This window comes from Triturus cristatus, chromosome 5_1 (genome assembly GCF_964204655.1).
Source record: "Triturus cristatus chromosome 5_1, aTriCri1.1, whole genome shotgun sequence".
Taxonomy (NCBI): domain Eukaryota; kingdom Metazoa; phylum Chordata; class Amphibia; order Caudata; family Salamandridae; genus Triturus; species Triturus cristatus.
Window position 1 is genome coordinate 305,777,566 of NC_140587.1, and position 13,754 is coordinate 305,791,319.

A 13,754-nucleotide genomic window follows, 5' to 3' on the forward strand; every position below is an offset into this window, starting at 1 on the left:
TGTTGTTCTTATCTCTAGTTTAGCGCAATTACATAACCTTGTTGTAGCCGGCATGCCAGCTCAGTCAGCTAAGCTTGCACCCAAGAGAAACAGATATGAGTCACATGATGCAGACTCACGTTAGTTTTATTTACTACGACTGTCTGCAGGTGGGGAAGCTCATATTTTTGTATTATGCCTTACAGCCGGTGGCACTGGCCATACTCTGTCTGTTACATGACGGCAAATGATCAATTTCACTTACACCCTGCCCTGGGTACTACAAAAAGGCTGATTATTTATCTGATCCAATGATCATTGCTTACATTTATATTATAGATGGTAATACGACATCAGGTCAGTAGCGGTCGGTGGTGGGAGTGCTGCCGGGCGGTGATGTGGGAAGGTGCAGGGTGGGGGTAGTAAACTATGGATTATGGACAATCACGGGTAATTAAACAGTACATACAAAAAAATCAAAAAAATTGTTGCACTCAATGCATCGCATTCGACGGTGCAGTGCGCACAATGAAAATCATTTTATTTATTTTTATGTTGATTACCTGTATATGGCCGTAATACATAGTTTACTTGCCAGTGCCACCCACCCTGTCCATGTCACCGCCCGCCAGCACTCCCACCACCAACCGCTACTGCATAGGGTACTTTGCTTTCATTGATTGTGTAACCGTAAACAACAGATAGGCAACCCTTTGCAGGCTGGCTGACCCAATAGGAAATACATTAATAGGTAGGGAGTGGTCCCCGGAGTCGGAGGTAGGGGCTTCCGCTTGATTATATATATATATATATATATATATATATATATATATATATATATATATATATATATATATATATATATATATATATATACTGGCGGTCGCCAGTAGATAGTTATAGTTAGGACCGTGTTTCCATAGGAAATCTATTTGGAATAACTTTGGCGCCGGTTGACGAATCCCCGCCAAATTTTCAAAATAGGTGGGGCGCTCCGCTCCGCTTCTACCCTGAAAGTCTCGGGGTGATTCGTCAAGCGGGGGCCGAGAAAAAAGGGGGGTCCCAAAACGCGTTTTCCCCATGCATTTTTCCATAGGGACCTTTAGTCCAAGGTACAGCCCGGACGGCTGCAGAATTACTTGAAATTTGGCAGAGAGGTAGTCCTCAGGTCAGGGAAGTGCCTTTTGCAGGTCTGGTGTCAATCTGTTCAGTAGTTCCTGAGAAAATCAAAAGTAAAATCATATATATATGTGGGCGGAGCCTAACCACACATCTCATCCTGAGATCTGATTGGCTGTCAGCACTTCATCCAAGAAGTGTTGGCAGCCATCTTGGGACCAATATACATGATAGCACCTCATTAAAAAGCATTGCAGTTAATAGAAGGTTTTAAGACTTTAGTTACATTATAAATCATTTGTTGATGGTACCATACTCATTTTAGGAATTGTGGTATGTTCTAAGGTGATTTCACCATGTGAAAAAGCCTTCTGCTGGGATATCATGATTGAGAGAAAAATATTTTCTCATGCTTTTCCCACAGAGGTTTGGAAGGTGATCTATAAGCTAAACTGAGAGCATATTTTCTGTAAATTCACATTATCTTTCTCAGTCATGTGAGAATGAAGTCTGACATTCTCAGTAAAACATGTACATCCAACAAGGGCAGAGACTGTCAGTTGATTCCTTTGTGTTCTACTGCAGCTTCCCAGAGTGTTCCAAAGAACAACTAGAGCGCTAACAGTCCTACTTATGATAAACGTATGGCACACCTGAAGCCGTCTTGCTTGGATTAAAGTGGTAACTCTTAAAACATTTAATTTAAAAAGGAACAAAATGAGGGGGTTCATTTTTCCATAAAAAGTATGATTAGTGCTGCAGAAAGAAAAATTAGGGCACATTTTCAGTGACTTCTCAAATCCTCTTCTATTTCATTAACCTCTTCTGTGCCCATGACGAGATAGTCTCGTCATGGAGCACGGTCGCGCTGTGCCCATGACGAGACTATCTCGTCATGAACCCCACCCACTAATGCAACGCCAGGCACTGAAGGGGTTAAAAAATTCTGACATGCAGACTGAAACATGCACTTTCAATACCAGCAGCAGTTTTCCCTGGTGAGCAGTAGCTTTACTACAGTGATATAATGATCAAAAAGAGTGCTAACATTCTGAATTTATGGCAAATGTGTGACACATCTGAATGCCTTCTTGATGGAATCAAAGTAAAAAACTGAAAGTATTTCCTACTGAGGAGACTGCAGTAAATGAGGAAATTAGGAAACTTCATAACAAATAAGTCTCCCAAGATGGCCACCAGAGACAAAAGAGCCCAAATGTAGCCCAAATATCACCCAGATGTAGCCCAAGTATAGCCCAATGACAGAATGTCCCAGAGTGTTCTTAAAAACAACTAGAGCGCTTACTGTCTTCATTATGACAAAAGTATGGCACACCTGAAGCCATCTTGATTGGAATAAACTGGTAACACTTAAAACATTTAATTTAAAAAGGAACACAGTGAGGGGGTTAATTTTGCCATAGAAATTATGATTAATGCTGAAGAAAGAAAATGAGGGCACATTATGAGTGACTTCTCAAATCCTCTTCTATTTCATTAAAAAATTCTGACATGCAGACTGAAACATGCACTTTTAATACCAGGAGCAGACTTCCATGGTGAACAGTAGTTTTACTACAGTGATCTAATGAGCAACTAGAGTGCTAACATTCAGAATTTATGGCAAATGTGTGACATATCTGAATACCTTCATGATGGAATCAAAGTAAAAAACTGAAAGCATTTCCTACTGAGGAGACTGCAGTACATGAGGAAATTAGGAAACTTCATAACAAATAAATCTCCCAAAATGGCCACCGGAGACAAAAGAGCCCAAATGTAGCCCAAAATCACCCAGATGTAGCCCAAATATAGCCCAATGACAGAAGTGTGCAAAACACTTATTATTTTGTGTTTTTGCAGTGTTATGTAGTGCAGACTTGTCAGGTATTGGAGGGCTTTACATGAGCATTTGTTACATCACACAAGAACAAATTCATTTTGGTTGTAGACATGGGGAGACTAAGTGATTTGACCAGAATCACAGAATGTCGAGCTGAAGCAGAAACTCCAAACTGGTCCCCAGTTGCAAAGTCTGCAGTTCTGGAAGTAACACCACATCCTCTCCCCTAAGTGCAACATTTATTCAAGTGGTCAACTGGATAAAAAACCATAAAGATAACAAATAATTTAAAAGTGCTTTGTCGCTATTTGAAAACTCAGAAAATATGTCCTTATTTTAGTCTTTTAGAGCACTAACCATAATTTTGATGCCAATAAGACCCTCTCATATATGTAATTTCTAAAGGAAATGCTCTAGGTATTACAGTTTTGATTACATCAAGATGACGTCAGGCGTTCCACACTTTTGTAATAAATATAGAATGTTAGCAATCTAGTTGTTCATTAGGATACTGTTGAGAGGCAGAGGCCAGGGGCACGGACTCTGAAAATTGAAGGCAGGTAGGAGGGTGCAAAGGCAACAATTTAACCACACTGAGCAGGCAGGAAGGGCCGTGGCAGCACAACAGACTATGGAGGGCAGTGGAAAGGGGGGCAGGAGCAACAAACCAACAATACAGGACTTGCAAGAGAGGCTGTGGCAATATAATAGACCATTGTCGGCAGAAGGAAGAGGTAGTGGTAGTACAACCATACATGCCAACAGACCCAATTCAGCCCGGAAACGTCCAATGTTTTTAAGCTCAAATGGGCTTTATTTGATCTGTCTCCTGTCTACAATCTCCTCTTTTTCAATGTAACTCAAAGGGGAAAATCAATACCCCAGTTTGTTTTCAAAATCTCCCTCTTACCAAGTTCAAAATGTTCGCAAGTATGGTACATTGGATCATGGAAGGAAATGGGGTAGGGACATGGACTTGGATAACAGAGGACAGGAGGGACATGGAGAGGTGCACCAAACTGACCCTGCAGGGCAGGCATCAGGGTTTGCAGCAGCACAATACACCACACAGGGCATGCGGGACGGGAGTGCAGCACAACAATCCATAGAAAGCAAGAGGGAGGGGACAGGACCATGCACATGGACAACAGAGAACAGAGGGGCAAGAGGCAATGGTAGCTAGCTGACCATAATGGACAGACAGGAGAGAAAGCTGCAGCATAACAGACCATAAAGGGCAGGAGGGACGGATCAGGGGCATTACAATGGAACAGACAAGCCAGGAGGGAGGGAGTAGGGGTCTGCACATGTAAACAGAGGGCTGGGGGCAAGGGGGCAGGGCAGGAGCAGCAAGATAGCCATGGAGGTCAGGCAGGATGGGCACTAGAAGCAAGACACACCATGAAGAGCAACAGTGAGACTGTGATGGCATACACACAGGCCATGGAGAGAAGGTGGGAGGGGGTCAGGGGCAGCTAACTGACCACACAGGGAAGGTGGGAGGGGCCATGGCAGCACAGAAGACCATGCATGGCAAGTGGGAGGGTTAGTGGCAGCACAATGGCTATGATGGGCAAGAAGGAGGGTGCAGGGGCATGCACAAAGGACGGTGGAGGATAGAAGGAAGGGTCAGGACCTGTGCACAGACAAGAAAGTTCAGGGGAAGGGGCCTCACAACAGACCGCACGGGGCAGGCAGGAGGAGCAGTTGCAGCACAACAGACCAGGGAGGGCAGAAGGGTGTGGCAGTACAATGGACCATGTGGACACGAGGAAGAGGATAGGGGCATGGCATGTGGACAGGCAGGGTGGAGGTGGCAGGGACAGGTTACAGTCATCTGACAATGCTAGGCAGGTGGGAGGGGAGTGGCAGCTCAACAGAACACTCAGAGTAGATAGGAGTGGCAGGTCCATGGAACATGGTGGGCAAAAAGGATGGAGCAGGGGCATGCACAAAGACATCGGAGGGCAGGGGGAAGGAGAATAGGGGCAGCAAGCTAAGCACAGAGTTTAAGCAGGAGGTCAATGATGGGACATAGAATTGGGCAATGGAGGGCAGGAGGAGTGGACTGGTACATCATACTAAATTGAGGGCAGTGGCAGCACATCAGACCATGCATGGCAGGAGGGAGGAGGCTAGTCCATGGATTCACACAACAGAGGATAGGGAGGAGGGGGATGGGGCAGCAAGCTAACTGTTCAGAGAAGGCGGGTATTAGGAACTTTATTGTTTTTAAAACGTGTGTCTGTGCGAACTACTTAAAATATGAACAAGTATGCAGCATAATCTCACTTTTATTCAGGAAGAAGAGGACGTTTGTGACTGTGACTCCAGGCTCACTTGGCAGAAACACCCCCTGACCCTCCACCCCTATCGCAAAATGTAATGCCCGTGAAAAGGGTAGGTGAACACAGTGTTATATAGAACATAGTCCTGAGAGCACGATTGAAAATGAAAACTACATATGGTGTATGGTATAAATTATGCACCAAAAAGTGTGATATAAGATGAACCGGGCGTGAAATATAATATGCAATACATTGTGCGCAATGACAGATTCATTGGAGAGCGCGAGATAGCACAGACACTAGCGCGTGCTATGCGATATGCGCCTTGGAGTGTAATATGCACAGGGCAGTGTTGTGTAACCTAACTAGTCTCTAAAGTTGTAATATAAAATATGTGCTGGGGAGTGTAATGTTGCATATGCACTGTGACAAAGATATGGATCCCAGATTGTAATATGTATGGCATAGCACTGTGCGTTATAACATAGGCATCGAGGAAGGCACGTTAGATGGGGCAATATAACCCGTGAGAAGACAAGTGTGGCATGACATATTCACGGGGTGGTGTTACAGTGCACATGGGCTAGAGAGTGTCATAGCATATGCACTAGCTAGTGGAATACAACACAGAGGTGTGTGGCACTCAGCAGGCAATGGTGGGTGTAACACAGCATTGGGCTCTGCCAGGAGCGCGCTGTGACTCTCAAGTGATGTTCGTCCCCTTTCCAGAGAGTAAAATAAAAAGTATTACACATCCGGCAGTGGATGTGTGTTTTATTAATCGTGAGGGGGGTTTCTTGCATAGTTTTGGTCGAATTTTTGTCGAATCCCCTTTGAATGGCTTGGTGTGCATGTGTATTAAATGTGCCCGTCAATAGCTACCCATGTTTGTATAAATAAACAACAAGGTTGTCTACCGGGATTAGGCACGGTAGGGCTTCAGACATGTCAGAGCTTCACTAGTGGTGTAAATACATTTCATGTGGATTCATTGTATGCATAGTCGCCTTTTAATGAATATCACGCTAATCGTCATGGTGATAGGTACGTACGGTTTGTCCAGCATGTCCTAGGTGTGTCTATAAATATATATTTTTAAAAAATAATAAAAAACAGTGGCCGGCCCTGGGGATTGGGGTCAAAAAAATATAATTAGGAGACAGGCCCTGGGGGATGGGGTCATCAGTGCCAATACATTAGAATAAGAAGGGGAACCACACAGCCCCCCTTCTTAAAAAATTAAAATAAATAAAAGACTGGCATCGTGCCGGAGGCGACGCCCCCTCCTTGCAGCACTCTGCAAACGCGCCCCCCTGGCGAGTTGTTAGTTGGGGAATTAATTCCTCTTCAATACTGAGGGTCCCTGAGGGCCAACTAGCCCAACAGGCATCTCCAGTATGCGCCAGGGAGCTGCGCTGCAGACAGGTGTTCTGAGGCCAAGCCCCTTTTTACACCTCTCTGCAATGCAGCTCTGTGACGCTTACTGGAGGTACCTAGTGGTCTAGTTTGACCCTAGGGACCCTTAGGATTCAAGGGGACTTAATCTCTCAACTTAGAACAGCCACAGGGCGCGTTTACACAGTGGTGAAGGGAGGGGACGGGGCCTGAGGTGACGTGTGCAAACACGCACTATGGCACGTTTTAAATTGAGGATATAATTTCCCTTCAATTCTGAGGGCCCCTGGGGGCTAACTAGCCCACCAAGTGCTTCCAGTAAGCACCACTGAGCTGCATTGCAGAGAGGTGGTCCAGGCCGTGCCACTTTTTACACCTCTCTGCAACGCAGCTCTGTGGCACTTACTGGAGGTACCTAGTGGGCTAGTTGGACCCTAGGGACCCTCAGGATTCAAATAAACTTAATCTCCCAACTAAAAACGGACACAGGGCGTGTTTACACAGTGGTGAAGGGAGGGGACGGGGCCTGAGTTAACGTGTGCAAAAACGCCCTGTGGCCTGTTTTAAGAGGTAGTTTTAATCCCCCTGCCCTATTATATACTAGGCTTACAGAGGAGGTCATGCTAATCACAGGGGGACCCCAACGCATAATGTTCCCTAGTGTATGTAGGTGTTTTCACTGTATTCTAAGTGTCTTTTAACATAGCACTGGCTCTAGGACTGGTTAGTCAGACTCAGTTACCACCAGTATCCGTCTGAAAAAGTTGAGGGTACAGGATGATTTTGCAACAAGGCTTCTTTCTGCTCTTCTTTTTGTTCTTTCTGTGCATTTTTTCTTCTTTCTTCACATGTCCTATCTCTGTAGGCATAGTTAGAAATTAGCATTTAAAAAACCTTTGAAATTCACAGAAAAAACCATAGGTTTCAGGCACGTTATAGTTAGGAATTAGCATTTAAAAAACCTCAGAAATTCACAGAAAAAACCATAGGTTTCAGGGGTGTTATAGTTAGCTGGACTTTTCACTTGTACAAAACCATTGAAATTCCCCCGTTATAGTTAGTTCAGCTAACTATAACTCGCGCGCCCGCAATGCACTGCTGATGACGTCACATATTACATCACTCATGACATGGTCAGTGACATCACTCATGACATCACTGATGACATCTCAAATGACAAATGACAAAACCCTTTGAAATATCTACATTAACATGTTTTCCAGTGATGCCATCCGTGATAGGGAATCAGCGGCGGATGCCCTATTCCTTAATATACCTACAGCAAGAGAGGAACCTAGTAGTGCAAAGAACGACACAGCTAATAATGATGTCAAGTCATTGCTCAAGACTTTAGAAAAACTATTGAAAAATGAACTATCGAAGTGGTGGGAGAAAAAGTCACTCGAAAAATATAGAGATGCTAATCGTGTTCCCAGAGGGCTACATGTGCTTATTGCTCCTACTTTTGAAAATCCGAACCCGCTTATGTTACAAGAGTGGGCTGAAAACAACCTGCAAGCCTCAATGAATATGATCAACATTCTCATTAAGTATGCAGAAATCGACCGTAATGCCCTTTTGGTGGAAATAGAACGTATTAATGGACTACTTGATGCTACAGGTCAAAGTGACAGTATCAACAAAGGGAAACACGACATCGATCTACGTTTAAAGAAGTATGAGGATGTGATCAAAGAGAGAAAGATTTTCAAGTTTGCGCGCGACCAGAATGACTACGCTACTGGTAGAATTTTTACTTTCGCACGCAAGTACGACAATTACAAGAGACAAGCATTGTCTGGGGGCACTTTACGTGGCAAGCAAATCCCTGTGAATAATGAGGCTCAAGTCAGCGAAGGTGATTCTGATGCAGTGTCCCTCACCTCTAATAGTGATTCAGATGATGGCCGATCGGGTATATCTTTACCCTCAACGTCTGTTGCTCCGAGTTTCTCTCTGGTAGAGGAACTAAATTTTGTGAGCGAGGACCGGAGGTACGCCTTGCGCCCCCGCAATCCTCAACCGGTGCAAGGAGATCAGCCAACCAACGCAGGATGGAGAGGAGGTTCAGGCACCGCCAAAAATACATCAAGAGGGAATGCGAGAAGGGTTTGGAAAAAGTAAGAAATACGACACTAAATACAGTCATTAATCTGACAGATACTTTATTGTCAACAGCAGAAACACAATTACTATCTCTGGGCCTCTCTTTTTGTCCAAAGCATCGTTTTTCTTACAATCAATCCAGGATCGACATGTTTAAATTCATAAGGAAACTTAAATTGATTAAATATTTCCAACTCAATACATCACCTATCAAGAATCCTGTGAATACAACTAAAACAACTAATATTGCAGGCTCTTTGAAAGTCAAAGACATTTCTAATCTACAGCTGCTTTTTGACTTGGCTAATGTGACCGAAGATGGGGATCCTTCTTCGGCCAGTCAATTCAGTTGTTCCAATACGACAGCTCTTAGTCCCTTCCGACCTACCTCCACCTTTCTTCCATTGATGCCAAAAGATGCGGTGGATGTTTTCAGTGATCGAGTGATTACCGAACTTAAGACCCTTAATAGAACAGTCCCATTTGCATCTTGACAGAGGGATTTTCGCAATAGACAATATCATGCTCTGATTTTGAAACTGCAGAATAATCCTAACCTCATCATCAGGAAATCAGATAAAGGGGGCAATACAGTACTGTGGTCTCGGATAGATTATCTGGCAGAAGCTGATCGCCATTTGTCTGATGGATCTTGCTATAAACAAACGACGAAATTTGAAATGAGATCTGCGGAGGAAAGAACACGTAAAAAGATCTACCTTTGGAAAAGAACTGGTTTGTTAACTAAAGATGAAATGAACTTTCTTAACATTGAACATCCAGTTACACCTATTTTGTATTTTCTACCAAAGGTACACAAAAAAGTAACTCCAGTACCTGGGCGTCCCATTATCTCTGCCCAGAACAGCATGAATGAGAATCTCTCAAAATATGTTGATTTCTTTCTTCAGCCACACATGACCTCACTGCCATCCTACATCAAAGACACTACTGATTTCCTGAATAAGATTAAGGACATTCCATGGTGTTCTAACTACCTGTTGGTAGTTATGGACATAGAATCCCCATACACCAGCATTAAACATTGTCATGGTTTGAATGCCACCAAGCATTTTTTAGCTAATAGGGACATCAATATGAAAGATCACAACAACATGATTTTAGAGATGATTGAACTCTGCCTATCCACAAATTTCTTTTTGTTTGAAAATGTAATTTATAATCAAGTGTGTGGTGTGGCGATGGGGGCCTGCTTCTCCCCTAGCTACTCTTGCTTGCATGTGGGCTGGTGGGAGGAGTATGTCCTCAGGACCACCCACCAGCACTGGTGGAGTCATGTGGTACATTACTGGCGTTACATAGACGATATATTTCTAATCTGGAATGGTTCAAAGGATGATGCCAGCAGATTTGTTGATGATATCAATGTTAATGATTTGAACTTGAAGTTCACTGCTTCCATTGACAATTGTTTTGTTGAGTTCCTTGATGTTTTGGTATACATTGACAGCAATACACTCTGCACTAAACTACATAGGAAGACAACCGCAGGTAACTCGATTCTATTTGCAGATAGGGCGCACCCACGTCACCTGATCAATGGTATACCCTACGGCGAATTCATTCGCATTCGACGTATCTGCAGCACTGATACTGTCTCAACTGACTGTCAGAAGGCAGCCTTTGAAAGATTTCTTGACAGGGGTTACAAAGAAAGTCTTTTAATACATGCTCTGAATAAAGCGAATGCTATATCCAGGGCTACTCTTCTTCAACCTAGCATCAAGAATATTATGGTAACTCCTGAATCAGATCTGAAGTCCATTCGCCTAATAACTACATTTAGCTCTCAAGAAAATTCCATTCGCAAAATTATCTATTCTGAATGGCCTATTGTTTTAACGGACAATATTTTGGGTCCCATCCTCCCTAAATTACCCGCTATTACTTTTAGGAAAGCGCCCTCTATGAGGGATGCCCTTGTGAGAACTATGCCTGTAGTTAATATCAAAGGCACCTGGCTGAATAAAACAGGTTTTTTTAAGTGTAACTCTTGCCGGGCTTGTACTTTTGCCACTAATAGTACACATTACAGAACAGCATTCAACAGTAAAGAAATTGCAATCCAAGGACATTTAACATGCCGCACAGAATATGCAATCTACAAAATCCATTACACTTGCAATTTAGAGTACATAGGAAGTACCAAACTTCCTGTTCACAAACGAATCTTGCAGCACATTAGGGCAATAGTGAACTCTGACTCTAATTATCCAGTGGCCAGACATTTCAAAGCCATTCATGACAACAAGCTAAAAGACTTTGAATACACTGTCAGTTGCAAACCCCGGACGGGGAGGCAACCGTGATAAACTTTTGAGACAGAGAGAATCACATTTTATACTAGCCTTAGATACTAGAGCGCCAAATGGTCTGAATATCAATGAGGATATTCATAATTTTCTATGATTGTTTGCATCTTGGTGCTGCTATACTCTGTTTTTTGCACTTTAGCTGTGCTTTTCTGCTATATTTTTAGGATTATTAGGCCCTTATGTGATGTTTGAAAACTTTGTGTCGTTCTTTCCTATCTAACTTTTTTTGCTGAAAAGGTCTTTGCACTTCTTGCATAATGTCGTTCTGGCATTTTTTATTATTATTTTTATTTTATTTTTTCAGACTGCCTTCCCCTTTTGGATTTTCAGCTCTTTCCTTGGCCACTGATCTTCTTTTATAAAATGAATTTGATATATTTAATCTTTTAATGGCTTTTTTAATATATTTATGGATCTAGTCTCTTTTGACTGGTTTTATTTATATATGCTGCTATTTTTGTCATTTCATACGTAGTTTTGTCTTATACAGTACGCATTTAGTTTTGTTTCATTTTTTCTGGGTTCGTGTGTATTGGACTCTGACTATTTTTGTTAAATTTGACAGCTCATTTTTTTGACAATATAGGTTCATTAAAGTTGCCTTTTAGGAGGATAATATGCACTATGCATGAATTTGTTTACCCCCCTAGATGGCGTGTTTAGTATTGAATTTTTGTATTTTTATATATATTTATATATTTATACAATATTACTATCATTGTCTGTGTTGTAATTTATTATTGAACCCTGCTGCTAGTAATTGCGTATTTGCACATGACATGGAGTCTGTTTTGATCATGCCTATTAGGATTTGCTTGTATATTGTATACAAAGATCTCATTTTGCAGTCTGTCTTCTATTTTCTCTGATTGGTGCACAGTGTCTCTCTATTTATGAGCTCATTACACGGCGACGCATCATGTGATCAAGCTCCCTGTGTGGAGCGAAACGCGTCATGGACGACACTGGTCCGAATATATTTTTGCTTTTTGACTTTGGGTATTAAACTCTTGCTTTACCCACTTCTGATTGTGGACTGACTAATTTTGGGATTGGAGGCAAGAGGTCCGTGCCTACATTTCCGCCGTGAGAAGAGCAGATTGGACTATTTATATATATATATATATATATATATATATATTGCTGCTACGAAACACCAGTCAGGTGCACTCACAGGCGGGTGCTTCTTCGTGCGGGGGTGTACCCGCATTCAATTATTGCTGCGACTCTCCTTCTCACATCCACCATCCAAAGAGAAAGACAGCACTCACGGGGCCGTTTCCAAAGTTTATTAAATGGAAACTGTCACGTAAACAAACAGACGCGTTTCGGTAACAACCTTCATCTATGTTTACCGAGGCGCCCGCCCGCCATGTTTTTAAATCATCATAATGTACATAAACATAAATGAGGGACCAACGTCGATAACGTGGTCTCCAACATTTCTTCCCCAATATCGGCGCCATCTTATAGTGTATGATAACCAACAAGCCTAAATGACAAACTCTACTCTCAAATGCGTGCGGAGTAAAGGAAGAATCAATCAATGCACGTCAATCCAGCCCTGGATGGGCATACACCTGGAGAAATTCTCCAACAGAAGTAAAACATGGCTAGGGCTGCCTACTACTAAATATTCTATACATTCATATTAGCAAAAAATGATAGCAAAAAATACTGAGTGGGTGAGCAAACTACTATGTCTATACATCTGGGGATACTATATACAATACAATACAATCTACCGTACATGATGTTTACACAGGAAGCAACCAAGGTAAAGTAACGGGTCCTATACTCGGGTTCAAATACAAATACAAATATAGATACCAGCAAATATATACATATATACATGTACATATACACAAACACCTATGGACCATAGATATACACATGTAAATCATATGCATACATACCGAATATATATACACACAATTTATACACAATAAGTTACTCACCAAGCCCGACGACCTCGACACCTAGCAGGTCCAACAGGTCCTTCTCCCGGTCCAGGATGTCGGACCACCGGTGGGCCAGCTGATTATGGATACGCCGGACCCCAGAGCACCGGAACACTGCCCGGCGCACCTTCACCCACCGACAGTGATGCTCCTGGGTAGTGTACCTGGAGCCGGGCCTGCCGCCTGCTGCCAAGGTCAAGGGGAGGTGGCGCTGAATGAAAAAAACAAGGGCGGCCACCTCCCCAAAAAGTTGCCGGGCCTGCACCCCTGCAGGACGCATTCTGCCGCAAGGCAGGCGGCCCTTTTCTGCTCCTGCAGGTCCCTTGCCCTTAGCACTAGGTGTGCCCTTGGCCATGGTTCTGAGGTGGGTGGGAGGCGGAAAAGAAAAGTTAGAAGGGGAAAAAAAAGTTAGGGGGAAGAACGAAGAAAGAACTTTATAAAAGTAAAAAAAACACAGTAAAAGTAGAAATAAAATGCAAAATATAAACTTAGGGAAAGAGAGAGATAGATGTTAACTAAAAAAAGTCAGATAAAATGTTTTAAATGCAAAGGATTACAAAGATTAAGGGAGGATAGAAAAGTAGGCCCAGAACCATAGCATAGAGTGAAAAATAAGATGGCCGCGCCCATTCGTGACCGCGTGGGTAAGGTTGCGTGATATTTCTCGCGAACATGCACTTTTCGTCGCGAACAAGTAAAATGCGCTCCCGAACACGACAATGCGCAT